The sequence below is a fragment of the Apus apus genome, chromosome 3 (genome assembly GCF_020740795.1).
Source record: "Apus apus isolate bApuApu2 chromosome 3, bApuApu2.pri.cur, whole genome shotgun sequence".
Taxonomy (NCBI): Eukaryota; Metazoa; Chordata; class Aves; order Apodiformes; family Apodidae; genus Apus; species Apus apus.
Genome location: NC_067284.1, coordinates 21,656,147 through 21,672,800, shown reverse-complemented (window position 1 = coordinate 21,672,800; position 16,654 = coordinate 21,656,147). Strand labels below are relative to the sequence as shown.

General features: G+C 41.3%; 1 protein-coding gene across 3 annotated transcripts in view; it reads left to right on the top strand.

Moving 5' to 3' along the window:
- The first annotated feature begins 10,066 nt into the window (after positions 1-10,066).
- PHF3 (PHD finger protein 3) overlaps positions 10,067-16,654 on the top strand; it is a 46,700-nt gene continuing 40,112 nt past the window's right edge. For 2 of the 3 annotated variants that reach the window (XM_051616248.1, XM_051616246.1), the window contains exon 1: positions 10,068-10,241. The gene's annotated coding sequence lies outside the window, so the exon portion shown is untranslated. Of the gene's footprint in view, positions 10,242-16,654 lie in introns of all 3 variants that reach the window. The other variant, XM_051616245.1, reaches the window with a different exon arrangement.

The following is a 16,654-nucleotide window of genomic DNA, read 5'->3' as shown; positions in this document are numbered from 1 at the left end:
TGTATGCAAGACTATTTTGTGCTGAGTACGTAGTGGCTTGGGCGAGTATGGTTTGTAAATGGTAGTAGTATTTATAGGAATCCCTAGCATGTAGCAGAAGTTAAATATAGGAACCTCAGTTCCTATACTTAGAGGGAGAGCATGATCTTACGAATATCACAGCAGAAAACTGATGGGTTCTCTATGTTGTTCTGTTACATAGTTCCTAAATAATGCTGAGGGAAGATAGTAAAGCAAAAAATTCTGTAACTTGGTATCCTAAAACAGGTAGAAAGTTAAACATTATTCTCTTGAATCTGACTTGGAAGTGCTGAGCAGTCTGTTTCAACTGAAGTCTGTAGAAACTGCTTAAATATATATGAAATTATGCAGTGCTACACATTTCTGAAGAGTCCTGAAGCATTTCAGTCTGACTACTCAAAACTAGTTGATACTTCTGATGGTTCATCTCCCTAGTCTTCATTTCTCCAATGAATTAAAATCCATTCATTCCAGTCCTCACATAAGGAGGGCAGCTGTGGAGATAAGCAGTAATTTCTGAAGTAATCAAACTTTCCTGTAATACTGCAGAAGAACCAATAGGAAACTGGTTCTGAATTAAGTACAAGTTCTGAGTTAGGCTTAAGGTCTTTGGCCATAAGGAAAGTTGTCAGGTGCTGCTCATTCATGTGAGCATTGTTTATCCTTGCAAGGGAGATGAGAAAAAAAATCTTGTGTAATTTGGTGTTAATAATTGAGAGAGCCAGATTAAGGTTTCATAAATGACCTTACCTGTATAATTTTAAAGCATTTGAATGCTTAACTGCAGTATTAATAATACTGATTTCCAAATTATTACATATTAATATAAAATAATACCGTTTTTCAAACAAACAGACTTTTACATGTAAGTAGAGATTTGCCTTAACACGTGGTGGAAGAGATTTTGAACTTGTCAGGCAATTAACCATATGCTAAAAGAAATACTTAAAACAGATGAGATAAAAACATCTCTTAATGGTGAGATCATACTCTGTCAAGGGGGCATGTTATAATACAGTCTGTTTGCAGTGTTGATATCTACAGGCAGATGTAATAAATCACACCTAACTTGTCTAAATGAAATAGTTTCAAGTATTGGGTAAATGTTGGGTATTTCTCTCAGCATACTCTGCTCTTAATGTGTAATAAACATTGAAAATTATAACCTGATTTGACTTTTTTGATACAGATTTATTCTACAGATATAGGCATGATTTTCTTCTTGATAATCACCTGCATGAATGCTGTTAATTTGGATAGATACTGTTCTAATGCATTCTGTCCTCAATGCATTGATAATTACCTCAATAACAACACAAGTTACTTATTGGTGGAAAACATCTTTGTGAGGGTAATAGTGGTTAAATAGTGGTCTGACAAGAAACGATAAGGACAGTGCCAGAAGATCAAGTTACCTCCTTCAATTTCTGATTCAAATGAGAGCTCTTTCAAAGCATAGCTGAAGAAAACCAGATACCACTGTGTTTAGATATATTGAGAATGCTCAACATAGAAATCCTCAAATAGTAGAAGATACTCTGTTTCAACACTACATGTCACCTGTGTCAGTGTAACAGAACCTAAATAAGTGGAAAAGGTATTTTCAAGTGGAGCCTTCAGTCCACTTTATTGGTGGAGTAACAGCAGTAGCACATCTTCATCCCTCAAGTAAATTTCCACATAATAATACTTTCTCAGCACATTTCACAGGTGCTTGTTCTGAAGAAGACAGAACTTGATTTATATTTGGGCTTTGGAGGAGAAATAATTGAAGACAACCTATTCTTCCCAATCCACAGGACCATAGCTATGATACTGATCTGACCAGGACAATGCCCTCTCAGTGTTGTCACACACTAAATTGGCTGGTACTAATAGGAGGCTACACACAACTTAGTTTACCTTCTTCAGTTCCCCAGTAAATCTGTGCATCACAAGGTGGGGTGTGCAAACCCCAGCGTACCTTTAACATTTCACTGAACTCTACAACTTTCAATTCATCCTAATAAAAGCACATAAAGGCAATGGGAGCATAGCAGATCTGCAAAACTGTGCAGGGGGGTTCCCTTATGCTGCAAGCACAATCATCCCTATAAGTTTTAAATGGAAGGTTTTCTACATCAATACACACCCCTCCATCCCAGGGATGGCCTTCCTTACTCTTCTCTCCACTGTTGCTAAGGCAGGATTCTCACTTCTATCTTCCTTCTAAGAGGCAATTCCTTGTTGGATGCTATGGATGCTCTTGGGTGCTGTTTCGGGTCTCCCCACATGCAGTTTCTCTGCACCATGTCTTTAGCCAGCCAGGATTAAAGTGGCTAATAGGCAGACTTTTTTTTCTAGGCAGGCAGTTGGTGGCCATTTCCTATTTTAATCTAATCAGTCAGACAACTATATAACACCCAATCACATATCCTTTTGATGGAGAGCATCCAAACTTCCCCATATTTGTCTTTAATCACAAACCTGATGACTTTTTTTTACTTCTCCCATTCTTAGGCTTCATTAAGATGTCTGATCCTCAGTGAGTTCTTTGGTGCATAAAGTTGTTTCATACCCTGGAAAGTCCTGACCTCCCAAGTTCTTGATTTCCGTGTTTTGTTCCTATTTTCCCTGTTTAGAAATGCTTGGTAATTTCATTTGTCTGCTTGTCCTCAAAAATCCCTCCTGGACTTCCTTATTGGTACCTAGTGTTCTTCACTGGAAAAAATCAAGAAGTACTATTCGATGGCACTTTATGTTTACATTGCTGTGTCAGTTGTCTTCCAGCACCACCAAGTATTTATGCTAATTTAAACTTGGGTCTCAGTAAGTTCTATGAAATGACAAGCCCTTCCACATTGTAAGTGTAAAAGGAGAAAACTGGAAGGTTCTAAGCAAAGTCCAGGAAGAGAATTAGAGAGAATTACCATGTTATTGGCTTCAAGCAGTAGGATGTTTTTGAAGATCTCCTAATCCTCCCATTTAGAGAGACAGAGTAATTTAAATTGGACAAAACATTAGGAGGTGATCTAGTCCAACACCGTGCTCAAAGAAGGGCTAACTTCACAGTTAGATCAGGTTATTTAGGAGCCTGTCTAGTCAAGCTTTGGATATCTCCAAGGATGGAGATAACTCAGTCCCTCCACACTTCTCTTCTAGGGTGTGACTGCCCTCCCAGTGAATACTCTTCCCTTGGTTCCTAGTCAGAATTTTCCTGGATGCAATTTGCCTGTTTCTCCCATTTTTTCACTGTGACCTCTTAATTTGCTTACTAGGTAGCTGAGACAATGCTAAAATTCCCTCTTCAGTCTTGTCTTAAGGGCGAAGAAACAGAGAGATCTCAGTATGCCATGTGCTCCAAGCCTCAAATCATCTCGGTGACCCACCCGCCACAGTTCACTCCAGTTTTTCAATATTTTTCTTGTACTGGTGAGCTTAAAACTGGGCACAACACTCTAGATGGGGTCCATAATAATTTCCCTTGACCTGCTGCCTGCTCATTTTCTGCTGCAGTATTTCTATTCAATTTGTACACCAGGTCCTTTCTGCAAAGCTCCTTTCTTGGCCAGTTGACCCCCAGCCTGTACTGGTGCACGGGCTCTTATATAACAGATGCAGGGCTTCTCATCTTATGCTATCAGATTGGCCAGACATAGCTTGACCTTGGTAAATCCAAGTTGGCTTGTACAGAATCTCTTGTTTTTCATGTGCTTGAAAATGGCTTCCTGGAAGATTTGCTCCATAACCTTCAAAGCAAAGGAAGTAAGGCTCATGGGTCTGTAATTCCCTGGAGCCTCTCTTGCCTTTCTTGAAGGTGTGCATGAAGTTTTCCTTCCTCCAGTCATCAGAAACCTCCCCAGTCACCATGGTCTTTCAAAGATGAGAGCACTCCCACAACAACTTCAGCCAGCTCTAACAGTACCCTTGCATGCATCCCACATGATCCAGTTGGCTTAATTGCTCCTAAACTCCATCTTTCTCTACTGTGCTTCAGTCTTGAATAAGAAGACAAAGGCTGAAAAGTTTATGGAAGTAAGGACGTAGAATGTGAATAATGTACATGGAAGCAATTCCAAATAGCTTCACGTTTTCCAATTGGAGAAACTGGAAAATGTCAGTGTCAAAATACTGAAAGAACTGATTCTTCACATTTCAAGTTCTGAGTCAAGAGGTGCTGATCTCTTCCCCTTGGTATCCAGTGGTAGGATGTGTGTGAATGGTTCAAAGCTGCACCAGGGGATGTTTACACTTGACATTAGGAAAAAATGTACTGAGAAGGTGGTCAAACACTGGAATAGGTGTCCTAGAGAGGTAGAAGATCCCTGACAGTGTTTGAGACATTTGGCAATGCCCTTAATAACATGCTTTAACCTTTGCTCAGCCCTGAGTTGGTTAGGGTGCTGATCATTGTAGGTCCCTTCCAGCTGAAATATTCTCCTCTCCTCTCTTCTCTTCTCTTCTCCTTCTCTTCTACTTTTCTATGCTCTACTCTACTCTACTCTACTCTACTCTACTCTACTCTACTCTACTCTACTCTACTCTACTCTACTCTATTCATGTACCACAACAAAGGCAGAGGCAGGCACCCAGGGGCAGTTTTTTTGTCTGTGGTAGCTAAGGCTGGGATTGAACCATGTAGCTGCAGTTGTCTCCCTACATACCCAACCTCTCTCCCTGAGGAGTGCCAGGAACAGAGACCTGTGTTAGCAAGGATGCCAAGCCTAGGAACAGATGAACTGCAGAGCTGAGTGGTGCACAGCCAGCATCCCTGTAAGCACTCCACATGATGTCCTGTTTGTGATGCATAGCTATGGAGGTTCCTACACATTAAGACTGAAAACATAGTGCCATATAGCTGGTGGTTAGCAAGTTCAATAGCTATACGTAAAAAAAAGGGGGGAAATTAGTAGAGCAGCTTTGGACCTGTGATAATAACAAATTCTGAGGGGGAAAAAAATGGGTGGAATAAAATGCAGAATGGATTTTCCAGAGTCTATTATGCCATACTAGAAATTTTTAGTTAAAGTGGAGAAGAAGAGTTACTAAAAAAGTTTAAGGTAGAAAAAGCAGGAGACAATAGCAGATAATAATGGAAGGCTGGAAACAGGAGATGAATTTCTCAACAATTCATTTGGGAACAGTGGTTTTGTGTACGTGTGTATATTATAATAATAATATAACAAATAATATCTAATCATACATAAAATCATATAATGTGTAAGAATTTATCTATATAGATATAATTATTTAATTGAATTTCAGAAAACCTAGAATATGATAAAGAATTGTGCTGCCTGAGGAAGATCAGAACGGCATGTATAGTCCTTGTTACCTTTGTCTAAGACAGATTAATTCAAATTTAAAAATGTGTGCTCAATAAGATTTCTTCTCCAACAGCCTTGAGGACTTATAAAATTCAAACTTTGAACCTTTTAAGGTCTTTAATTTGATTTTTGCTTTCCAGAGTGACGTATCATATACACTTCAGTCATAAAATAATTTATTTTATTGTATTTTTCCTTAGTCTTCATTTACATGTTTCTTTATTTAGAATTTTGAGATTAAGAAACAATTTCTGTATTTCTGCACAGTGGTCACCTGAAGATCTCTTGGTTCTGTGCTCTGTTATTCAACATAACAGTCCCCCAGTCCAGCAATCCCAACAAAAAGGCACACTGCCAGTCTGTACTTCTAGGACCATGCCTGTGCCCCTGCTACTTGATGCAGTATCACACTTGCTGGTAGGAAGCACACTTAAAACAACTGGTTATTGAACATAGAGCGTAGAGATGAATGGAGAACATGTGTGCAATGCTCAGCTGTACTGGAAAAGCAGAGGAGAAATCTCTCAAGTCAGAAACCAGTCTTACAGCAAACTTTTACACATTCTTAATGCAAGATATATGATGTGCACACTGCAAGGTATATGAATAAAGCTCTAGGAATATATATATAAAATTACATGAATAACACTTTCTTAAAATAGTTGATGCTCTCTCAGATCTCTCCTTACAATTAATTATACTGGAAACAAACAAAAAAACACTAAAAAGCTCTGATAAATATATAATGAGCATTTGTCCAAAATAAAATTATTTTTACTATAATTTGCTACCATACAATTATGTGCACAGAACATAAAAACTAAGGTAAACAATACTGGAATGAAATCTCAGGTATTCAGAGGATTAGTAACTCTAGCAGCAGTTCCATGGGCAACTGCCCAAAATAGTTTGGGGAGTAAGTCTCAAAGGCCTGATATATGCTAGTTGTCATAGTTTGTTTTCCTATAGCCCTCCAAAAATTCAGTCAAGGATGATTTTTTTACCCTGGTTTGCACGAATCTCTGCAAATAATTGCAACACCATCTTGTCTTCTGGGATAAAATGCCTTTTTTTTCAGTCTTGAATATCTGCATTCCATTGGATAATTCTTATAAATAATATGTAGTTCTACTAAAATCTACATTTAGTCTTACAGTCAATGGCTAAACATTCTTTGTCTTTGTTCTCCAAGCTGTATTGTTAATTTTAAAAGCCACAAGCCTTTTTACCTGTGGAACTGAACAGTTTTCTGCTGCTTTCCAGAGTATGACATGCCACTGCTGTTTGATCCAATGACAGCAGCTGCTGGTAAGTTTTTTTTTGGGAAAGAGAATGATCTTATCTTCACCTTGGTGGCAAGTGGATAAAGTGAAACAGGTTACAGTTCCTGTACCAACTAAAGCAAGGGACGGTGAGCAATGAAAGGAAAAAGTGTCAAGATCAGAATCTCTTAAGAAAAAGACACGCATTTTTTATATGGGGCTAGAAAAAGGTAGATTATTAGCTGTTACTGTCCTGAATTTGAGAAAGGCCAAGAATTTTTGTTACAACAAGCAGAAAAGATCTGAAGAACTAACAGTTTTAAATTTTGCTAAGGACTCTAGTTCACAATAATTTACATACAATAGGCTTCAAATGAGCTAAGGAGTTTCCTGAACTATTGATATTGGCAAATCCTGGGTATTTTGAACAGGTAGCCTGCTGTTCATCCTAGGAAAAATCATAGCAAATGTGGTATGAAAGACAGTTATCTAATTATTAAGAGGTGTAAATGTAATATTTATGACTTTTCAGAAAACAGCAGAAAAAAATAAGCTTGTTTGGTTTTGTAAACTCAGCAGATAAATGCAACTGCTGCTGCTGCATAGATACTTGAATGCCTTTCAGAGGTCTAATTCTGCTTTGTATGACATTCTAAAAGGTTATGCAATTTACAAAATTACTTTTTGTAAATTTAAAATCATTTAAATCAAGTATCTTGGGAAAATTCAGATAGACATACCCAGCCCAAACAAGAATGTTCCTGTGAAACTTTGCTTCAATAGTTATTGGCCTATCTCAGCTGTTGACAGCAGCAAATACTACCCTGCAGCATGGGAGAAAACCTGGCAGTCTGCTATGATACCCAGGACCTTCTTTATTGATTTAAGTGTATGGAGCAATCCAGCTCCTTTCTATATTTTAACAGCTGGACACCTAGTGATCTACACTCAAAAGCAAGCCACGTTTAAGACCAGTAAGATATCTGACCGTGTAGAGCATATTTTCAAAAATATCATTTGGAAAAAAAACGAACAACAAAACATGGAAGGGCAAGGGAAGGCTGTAAGGAAAATAATGTAAGAAACTCTTGGAAAGAGTTGTGGCTGAAAAGAAACGTAAAACTATAAGCAAAGAAACTGCCTTCTGCTGCTGATGATTTCCCATGTGTTCAGAATACTGTTCAGCAGACTGTTTCTGGAAAATAAATAGGTTGCTTTCCAATGGGAACAACTTGCAAGATCTGGACTACTAACAAGTAGCTCATGTGTAAAGGGACAACATGATAAAAACATTGCTAGCAAAGATAGCAAAGGATACAGTCAGAATTGTGTATAGCTGATCTGTCATTGTATACGAAGATCCCTGTAACACTTACTGAATTGTCTATTGGGACTTTTTTTTAATGCTAAATTAAACCACAACACAGGTGCTACAGGTGGACAAGTCCACTGTATATGTTACAGGCAATTGTGACTATAAAGGTACTGGCACAGCATGGGTCATGGCAAAAGAGAAGCATCTGAACTATCCAACTGAGATGGGCCACTGGAGTTACATGACTTTTGAAAGTGCAAATAAAGAACTGAATAGGGCAATGAACAATGACCAGATTACTAGCAGTGCTTTGCCTGCTGCTTGTATCAACAGGAATGAGATCAAAAGTGTTGAATGCTGGAAAATTTGCGCAATGCAAATGTGTTGAACTGAATTTCACTTCAGACAGTAATTTCATTTCTTAGTATAATCTTGACAATATACCAGAGGTTTAGTGCATTGTTGAAAGACTGTGCCTAAAAAGCCTTTGAAGAAATTGCTGCAAATTGCCCAGTAGCTCAGTTCCATACCATTATAAGAAGGCAGTATTTTTTTAAAGATGCTTGCCTTGGAAATGAGAAAGAATTTCTCAAACTAGGAAAGCACAGCATGAAATCTGGAAAAAAACCCTTGTGGTGATTTGTGTAAAGCTGACTAAGGAAGGACAGAAAGAAAAAAAATCAAGAGGGTTAAAAATTATGCTCTGCTTCAAAGGTGTTACTATCTTGTTGCAACTACCCTGCATCACCGCTGAAAAGTCACTGTGTTACTACAAGTTCAGTTTAAAGCCTCTTTTCTGACTGTGATGGCAGCAAGTGGCATGACAGAAAGCCCTAGAGAACATGCATCTCGAAAGACTCAAAACAGAACTCACAAAAAAAAAAATAAATATCCATTTTAACTTCCTCATCTTTGTTATTTTCCCCTGGCATCATATAATGTTTGATTTCATCAGAAACTATGAGTATGGAAAGGCAGTGCTAATACACAGTCATTCAGAAGATAATTCTGAATTTGACTTCTAGAAATAATGTTAGAAGTGTTTTCATTTTTTGGGTGAATTAAATTTGAAGCTTGGTATATGCAATAGCCTCCCCTTCCCCCCGCATTACTGCAATTTATACTAGCCATCAGGCTGAAAGAGCATAATGTATTTACATAATGCTATAATGTAAACTGAAAAGAGAGTCCTTTTCTTAATGAATGTGATGCAGAGAATAAATTACTTCAGGTTCTGATGACCTGACAAACCCATATCCTAAGAGTCCCTTCGGTGGGGATTTGTGTGAATGTGTGCCACGGGTACCTACCGTGCACATGGAGAAACTGTTACTGGAGGAAGGCCAAGGAGAAAATGCGTGTGCTGAGAGGCAGCGTGAAACACGTCTCCTGGGGGCTGACAGGCTCTGGACACTGTTCCTGTTCAGCCTGTAGTAACTGATGAACCTGACACATCAAGAGCTGAAGGAACCTGCCCGCAGCCGCCGGCACACAGTAAATACTGACAAGGAGCAGGTTGCGTAAGTCGGACTGCACCGAGGACGCTGGCAACTGCTCTTTGCAGACAAAGGCCACAGAATTACCTCCGCGCCCCTCGGAGCGGTGCCGGGCCGGCCACCCTCTGCAGGGATAGCGGCCCGGGCCCCGCTGCCCCCGCGCCCCGCTGGCCCCCGGGGAAAACCTGCAGGCCCTCCCGGCCACCCTCCAACGCCGGGGGGGCCGTGGCCTGTCAGACGCACGGCCCAGCGGCTGCGCCCGCGGGGCGGACACCTGGACACTGTGAGCCCCCGGGGGAGCCACGCAGACCGGCTGCGGCGACGGGCCTGGCGTGGCAGGAAGCGCAGTTCCGACACCGGACGGCAGGCCTCGCTGGGAAGAAGCCTTCCGAAAGCCTTCCTGGCGGCGGGAAACACGCGAAACACCCCTTACCCCTCCGCCCCCCGGCCGACCAGACCCGGCCTGCCCCGCCGCGCCGGGGCCCGCTCCCCGCTCCCCGCTCCCCGGCGGCCGCGGCCCAGCCCGGCCCGGCGCCTGCGCGGCGGCCCCTCCCCCTCCTCCCGAACAGCCGCGTCACGTGAGCAGCCGGGCCGGCGCGGCGCCGCTCGCCTGACGCCGCGGGAGCGCGCCTACGGGGCAGCGGGCACGCGGCCGGCAGCGCGAGCCGAGCCGAGCCGAGCCAGGCCGGGCCGGGCCGGGCCGGGCCGGGCGGGACCACCGGGGCCGGGGGAGGGGAAGGCGGCGCGCGCCCCCGCTCCCACAGGCCGCGCGCGCAGACCCTTCTCCCTTGGGCGCCTCCTCCCTCCGCGGCCGCGGGGCAGCGCTGGGCTGCGGGGCAGGGTGAGTTACCGCCGCCGGGCCGCGTCGCGGGCTGGGCAGTTGGAGAGGGAAGGGGGAAGGCCGAGGGTCCCGCCGCCCTGCGCGGTCTCGCCCTGCGCGGTCTCGCCCTGCTTTCGCCAGGGGCGCTGCGGGCGACCAGGCAGGGCTAGGCCGGGCCTGCCGTGGCGGCGGGGCCGCGGCCTGCCGTGGCCTGGCCCGGCCCGGCCCTGCCTGGCGGCGGGGCCAAGCGCGGCGGTTCGGCGCGGGTGGGACGCGGCCTGCTTCCGCCGCGGCGCGCCGGCACGGGCCGGGCGCGGAGGAGGCAGCGTCTGCGCTGCCCGTCGTGCAGAGGCGGCCCGCGGTCTGGCTCCGGGCCCGGGGAGCGCTCCCCGGCGGATCCCCGACTGCTCCGCTCTTGCCGGGCGCAGCCCCGCGGCGCCGGCGCTGGCCTTTTGGAGGCCGCGCCCCGCGGGCTCTGAGCCGGCCGGGACCCGGGCTCCTGGTCCTGCCACCCGACATGGCGCTCTGTCCTCGAGCTCGCTGCCCGCGGCGGCCTCTCCCGTCCCCGCTCTGGTTGGCGGCCGTGCGCGACCCTGCCGCAGGCTCCCTGCCCGGAGCCGTCCTGCTGCTGGCTTTTCTGCATGGCCTTCCCTGCTCCGCGTTTATTAGGTCTTGCCCCTTCTTGGCAGTGCGTGTTTCTTTTCAGTTCTTGAGGTGCTGATGCCTTCTTGCTCCATACGAGCCTTAGGAGCCAATTTAGACCCTGATGTTCTTCCTGCTGTTGGTCTGACCTATTCCGGGCTCCTCCTCCCGTCTCTCAAACTTAGCATCATCAACAGTTTCTGGGTTTAACTCTTGTGTATAGTACCCACTGTAGGAAGTGTGGGGGAAAATGTGGTTATCAGTGGTACCCGGGGAATTCAGTGGCCCGGTGGTGTTTCCAGATTCTGTTCTTGGACGGGATGCTCCTTCTGAGGCGGTGTGGACATACTCTGGTATGCAAATAATTGATACCTATAGGGCTTTGGAAGAGCTGTTGCTCACATGATGGCAAGTGTGCTTTCTGTTTGGTTTGCACAGTGGAGACCTGTTTATAACCATGAGGTGAGGAACTGGAAGAAGAGCACCGTGTGCAGTTTAGTTTGAGTTAGTAGTAGTAGCCTGCAGAAGGAAGCGTAAAAGTGAGGAAAGGAAGAAAAGAACATGGGTTGACAACATCTGTACCATACAAATTGTAGTTATGGTGTTGTCTTTTATGTGGCTGTTAATCCATTATGTACTTTCTAAGCAGTAATTTTTATGAAAATTGATGTTGCTAAAGTGGAAATATTGTAGAATTAAATGTAAGGGTGGTAAACATGGCATCCTTGGATGCATGGAGTCCTTAAGGAATTTCAAGCAGCTGAAAGGGCACCTAACTACACACCATATTGGCTAGATCTAATTCAGTGTAGTTAACTGAAGTAGTTCAACACACTGATAAGGTGTTTCTGAGAAAGCAAAAGCTCTAAATATCTGTAATTATTATCTGCCATATTTCTGTGAACTCTTCTTTCTAGAATCCTTAGCTCTACATCATAAATTCTACTCATGTACAAAGGGCTGAGGTGATATATGCTGCAAGACATTTTTTTAGCAGTTAGTGGAGGTTTACATTTCTTAGAGACTTAACTTTCTCTGCTCAACTTCAATATTGTTAAATCCAAGTCGTAAAAGCACAAAGGGGAGATAAATTATTTATAGGAAATAATAAACTTTCATTGTTTTATTGTACTGTTCTGGCATATTATGTTAGGAACTCTTTTAAAATATGAATTAAATATTTTCAAAAGTTATGAAGTAGCAATAACAAAGCCTACCAAATCGGTTTATGAGTGTTCATTATGTAGAAGCAAAAAGTGAAAAGTAGAGACAGCTTCTGAAATATGCCTGCGTGGTATCAGTGGAGGATGGTGTATTTCTGTGAAAAACTTCAGAAGCTTAATGGCTAAACCTTATTGCTATTTCTGAAAAATAATTAAAAAAAGCAAACAAACCCAGCCCGAACAAAAAACCCCCACCCAAATTCTAATGTGTGTTTCCAGATGATTCTTTATCAGAGAGATGTTGACAAATTCAAAAGATGTTACAAATGAAAAATTTCTGTTTGGGGTGACTGACAAATAGTCAGTATAACCTGTTACACAGCTTAACCTTTATGCTGTATTCAAACTGAAAATACTTGAAACAATTTTTGAGGAACTTGAAGGTGGAAAAGCATAAGAGTATTGCTGGGAAAATAATCTGTTAGCATATTTTTCGTTTCAGGTAAATGTCTCTTGGTAGTGAACTTAAAAGTTCTAGGGTATATGCAGTGATGGAGAGATGAATATAATTATGTGTAATATTTGATTATGCTTAATTTTTGTGTGATTTAAGGGTATTCATTGATGGGACAGTCCAGCAAAGGAAAACAATCTACTTAGCAAAATAGATTTGAAAGATTTCGCAATGTAAAGATGCATTTGTCAGAGAACACAACTTTTAGTGCAGTACTTTGTGCCTTTTCCAGCTGCAAAGTGAGGATAAGGAATGTATTATTTTGAGGAGAGGTTACTCTGTTTAAAGTGAAACTGTTAGGTTGATTTTCTATGATACAATAATTTGATCTTGTATGATTATGAAAGGGTTTCTCTATACTTTTTCTACATTTAATTGTCTTATAATTAAATCCTTTGTTTGAAATTTACTTTTTCTTCATGTTCACTGAAATGAGGTACAGTTCTGGCTGGTGAATGTAATTCTTCTGAATAGTGAAGATTTGATAAAGAAAATATATTGACCAATCTTCCCTTCTTTTGAATACTGTAATAGCAAGTAACAAGGGATCTGCTGTGTCAGCAAGGGGAACAGCGTGTAGATTATAGATAGATTTTGGGATGTTCTTATTATTTGATGTCTCAGACTAGTGATATTTCAGTAACAGGGTCACTTGGTGTCTGAAGATTTTAGGGCGCCTCAAACACAAAAAACATGTAGACGAGCTGGTTAAGAATGAATGAAATACTCAGATTTACATTTCTTGTTCTGTGGCATGGCATTGGTTTTGGTGCCACTAAATGCTAAATCTTTAATTGTAAATGAGAGATTATAATATTTATAATATATATAATATATAAGTAGGGGATTTAAATAAGAGAACAGGTGGCACCTTATAGTTTGATGATTCTGGTGTACAACTTTGTCAGTGTACCTGGGCCTCCTTTACAGAAATATTAGTGTTTCAAATAAACCTGTTGAGTACATGTTGCTGTTAGGCTGGTCTTTAACATAGTCCTGTTTCATGGGAGATGGGTGAAGGAGAAAGATCAAATTTGATTCCACTGAAAGATCAAAGCTCAGCAAAAAATATTCCATCTTTGTGGCTAAATTGCTATTTGTATTCTCATAAATCAGACTGCTTATCCTGTCAGAAATGTTTTGTCGATTAATTTGATTCTTGTAGACTACCCTAGATGATGAGATTTGAGCCAATGTGAGGCAGAGCAGAAAACACACAGGCATGAGAGTTGTAAAGTTGAGGTTTTCTTGCCGACTGTGCCAGTGATGCACTGTCTGCTATTGATTTCCTTTTTTTCCCATGCTGTCTTTAAACTGTGAGCTCTATTGTCCAAAATCTGTTACTACAGAAGACCTGGGTCTTGCTTTTGGTGCTGTAGTACCCATAAATGCTATAAGAATGAATGCAGCTTCTAGTGCTTAAAACACTGACAGATAGCAATTTAGCAATAATTTTCAGGTAGGTGCTTGTGACCTTAAACTTCAAGGGTTTGTATACAAGGAAAGGGGAGGATAGTAAAATTTGCCTATGCTCACCATCAGCATTTTGAAGTGACATGATTTGGTAGGTGGGTTTGAAGTGTCAAGGTATCAGTGAGCACACAAGGTAGTCCAGCATCACAGCACCAGTGAACAAAGATGCACATTTGATACCTTCAGTGCCTTTTTTAGGTACAGAAATCACAAAAAATTCATGTCAGTAGAAGTGCAATTGCCCCCTTCTGCTAAAAAGTTACTGTCAGTTATTGTTACTTATTCTTTGATTCCTCAGTGACATTGCAGAGTCAGCCTTTCCTATTTGTTTTGACATCTAAGGTGCTATTGATCCAAACAGCTCATTCCTGTTGTATACTTTTCTGGTTAGCATTTATTACTACTACTTGAGGAAATAAATATAATATGGAATTTTTTAATGAAGTCTTATCACTGTTTTTATGACTAGTCCTTGCTTGCAGATACTTTGTGTGCCTAAGCTGAAGGTGTTTACAGGACAACTGACCAAGTCTTTTATTTTGAGTGTTGCAGTGTTTCTAATGTTAATCCACTCAATAACTAGATTTACAAATGCTTTTAAAATTAAAATGAAAAGCTTTTAAAAGCACTAGCTAGTTTCAGTGAATTGGAAGCAATAGATACTAATTCGGAAAGGTACATAAATGAAATGGAGGAAGTTGTAGTGTTACTATGCTATCTTCAGCAGCTTCAGATTCACTGGTTCAGGTAGGTCAGTAGATTGGTTCTTCAACAATCTTAGGATTTTAAGTGTCCTAAATCAGCACTGTGAGTTTTTTTCTTTTCTTTGGTTAGGTTCTTTCAGGCCCTTGCCCCCTGTTTCAAATTTAGGCAATTTTTTGTTTAGTTTCTTTGTAGAGAAAAACTATTTCTGAAATCTAATTTCTGAGGACTTTGATAAAACAGATTTATTTTTAAATTGACAATAATTAAACATACAGGAACTTTGTATAGTCTTAAGTTTAAAATACAAGCTAATATATGAAAGTCAAGTTTAAAACGTAAACTGATATATGAAAGTTGTTTCCTGGGCAGAGAGGGGAGGACAGAAAGTAATTACAGTAAGTTTTATTTTAAAGTGTGAGACCTAACTTTCGCTTAGTGAAATAAATCATGTAGGAATACTACTAAAACAGAATAAAACATACGTAAAGGAAAATAATAAGATATAAAGACAAATATATCCAATGAAAATCCAAATACGTAGTTGGAAAATTAAATACTTGCACATACCTGGCGTTTAAGGGAAACTTAATTTGGAATGCAAAGCCTGAGTTGCAGGCCTGTATGCAAGCTAGGAAACACTCAGAATTTCTGGTAGTATATACTGTTTGTGATCTGTTTGAAGTGGGTTTTAGATAAGGTGGTAGAGACATGGTGATGCAGTTGTGTATCTCCACTGAAGTGTTTTGCTCTGGTCCAATAACAAAGTAATACAACAAGAATAAAAATAATTTTCGTTTCATTCAAAAACTAAACAATGAGAAACTTCAAAGTTGTACAGTGTCTCTAGTCCCGATATTAATCTTCACCTCTAAGACTAGTTTGAAAAGATATGCTTGTTTGAGATCCAAGTTTCTTTCCTTAGCAGGCAGTCATTCTGACTATTTATCTTGTACTTTTGGAAAGTCACTTAGAGCTACTCTAGATGTAATGAAAAAGGACAAGAGAGAAATCTGCCGTATAGGATCCTACAGCATGTTTATTTCACGTCAGTATTTGTTGGGATATGAGGCAATGTTGTACCAAACTTAACAACTAAAGAAATGTGTTTTATAAACTAGAAGACTCAGTTTTTCAAGAATGAGAAAAGATATGTTGAAAACGTGAAGAGATTTTATGGTGGAAATGGGAAAATTCTGGAAGTCATGTTTAACTTGACATGCTTTTTCTCTTTAACAGGGTTGGTCTTAATGATGGATTTTAGTTAGTCAGTTACTTCCATATGTACCTATAGTTGCAGTGGCGGGCTGAGTGAAACAAATCAGTCTCGAAAGTGTAAGAGAAGTGTACTTTAAGGAATTGAAGAGAATGCCCTCTACACCTTTTTCATAATGGTCAGATCTCATTGCAGCCACACTCCTGCATCTTGCTGTGCCGTGCTCCGATCTTCATGAGTCAGTGGGTGGGAGAAGTTTCATGAGTGTCCAGGCTGAACCTGGCTGGAACTTCCTCCTCTGTCATTTGTTCCTTTGCCTTGTACATGAAACACTCCTCACTGGTTCTTCATACATGAGACTTGCAGTATTCTGTTGTTTCTGATTAACTACTCAGTAACACTTTTAAATTATTGTGCAATGGGAGTACACATGGTATGTGCAGTTTTGCTGAGAGTCATGTCAAGCCACTGGCCTGCAGGGTTCAGAGGGAGGACACAGCTGTATTCCAGGGGAACAATACATTCCTCCTCCCAGTGGTTAGTTATCTTTGGAAATAAGTAACCATGAAAACTTAACTGTGTTTTTAGGTATACCTCTGGCTATTTTTCCTGGTATTTAAAATGTTTCAAGTGCAAAATAAGCCATTCACAATTCATGCACTTAAGGCATTGTGTAAGGGAAGAATTTTTGTTGTTGTTTTGTTGCAACTGTGTCTAGCAATCA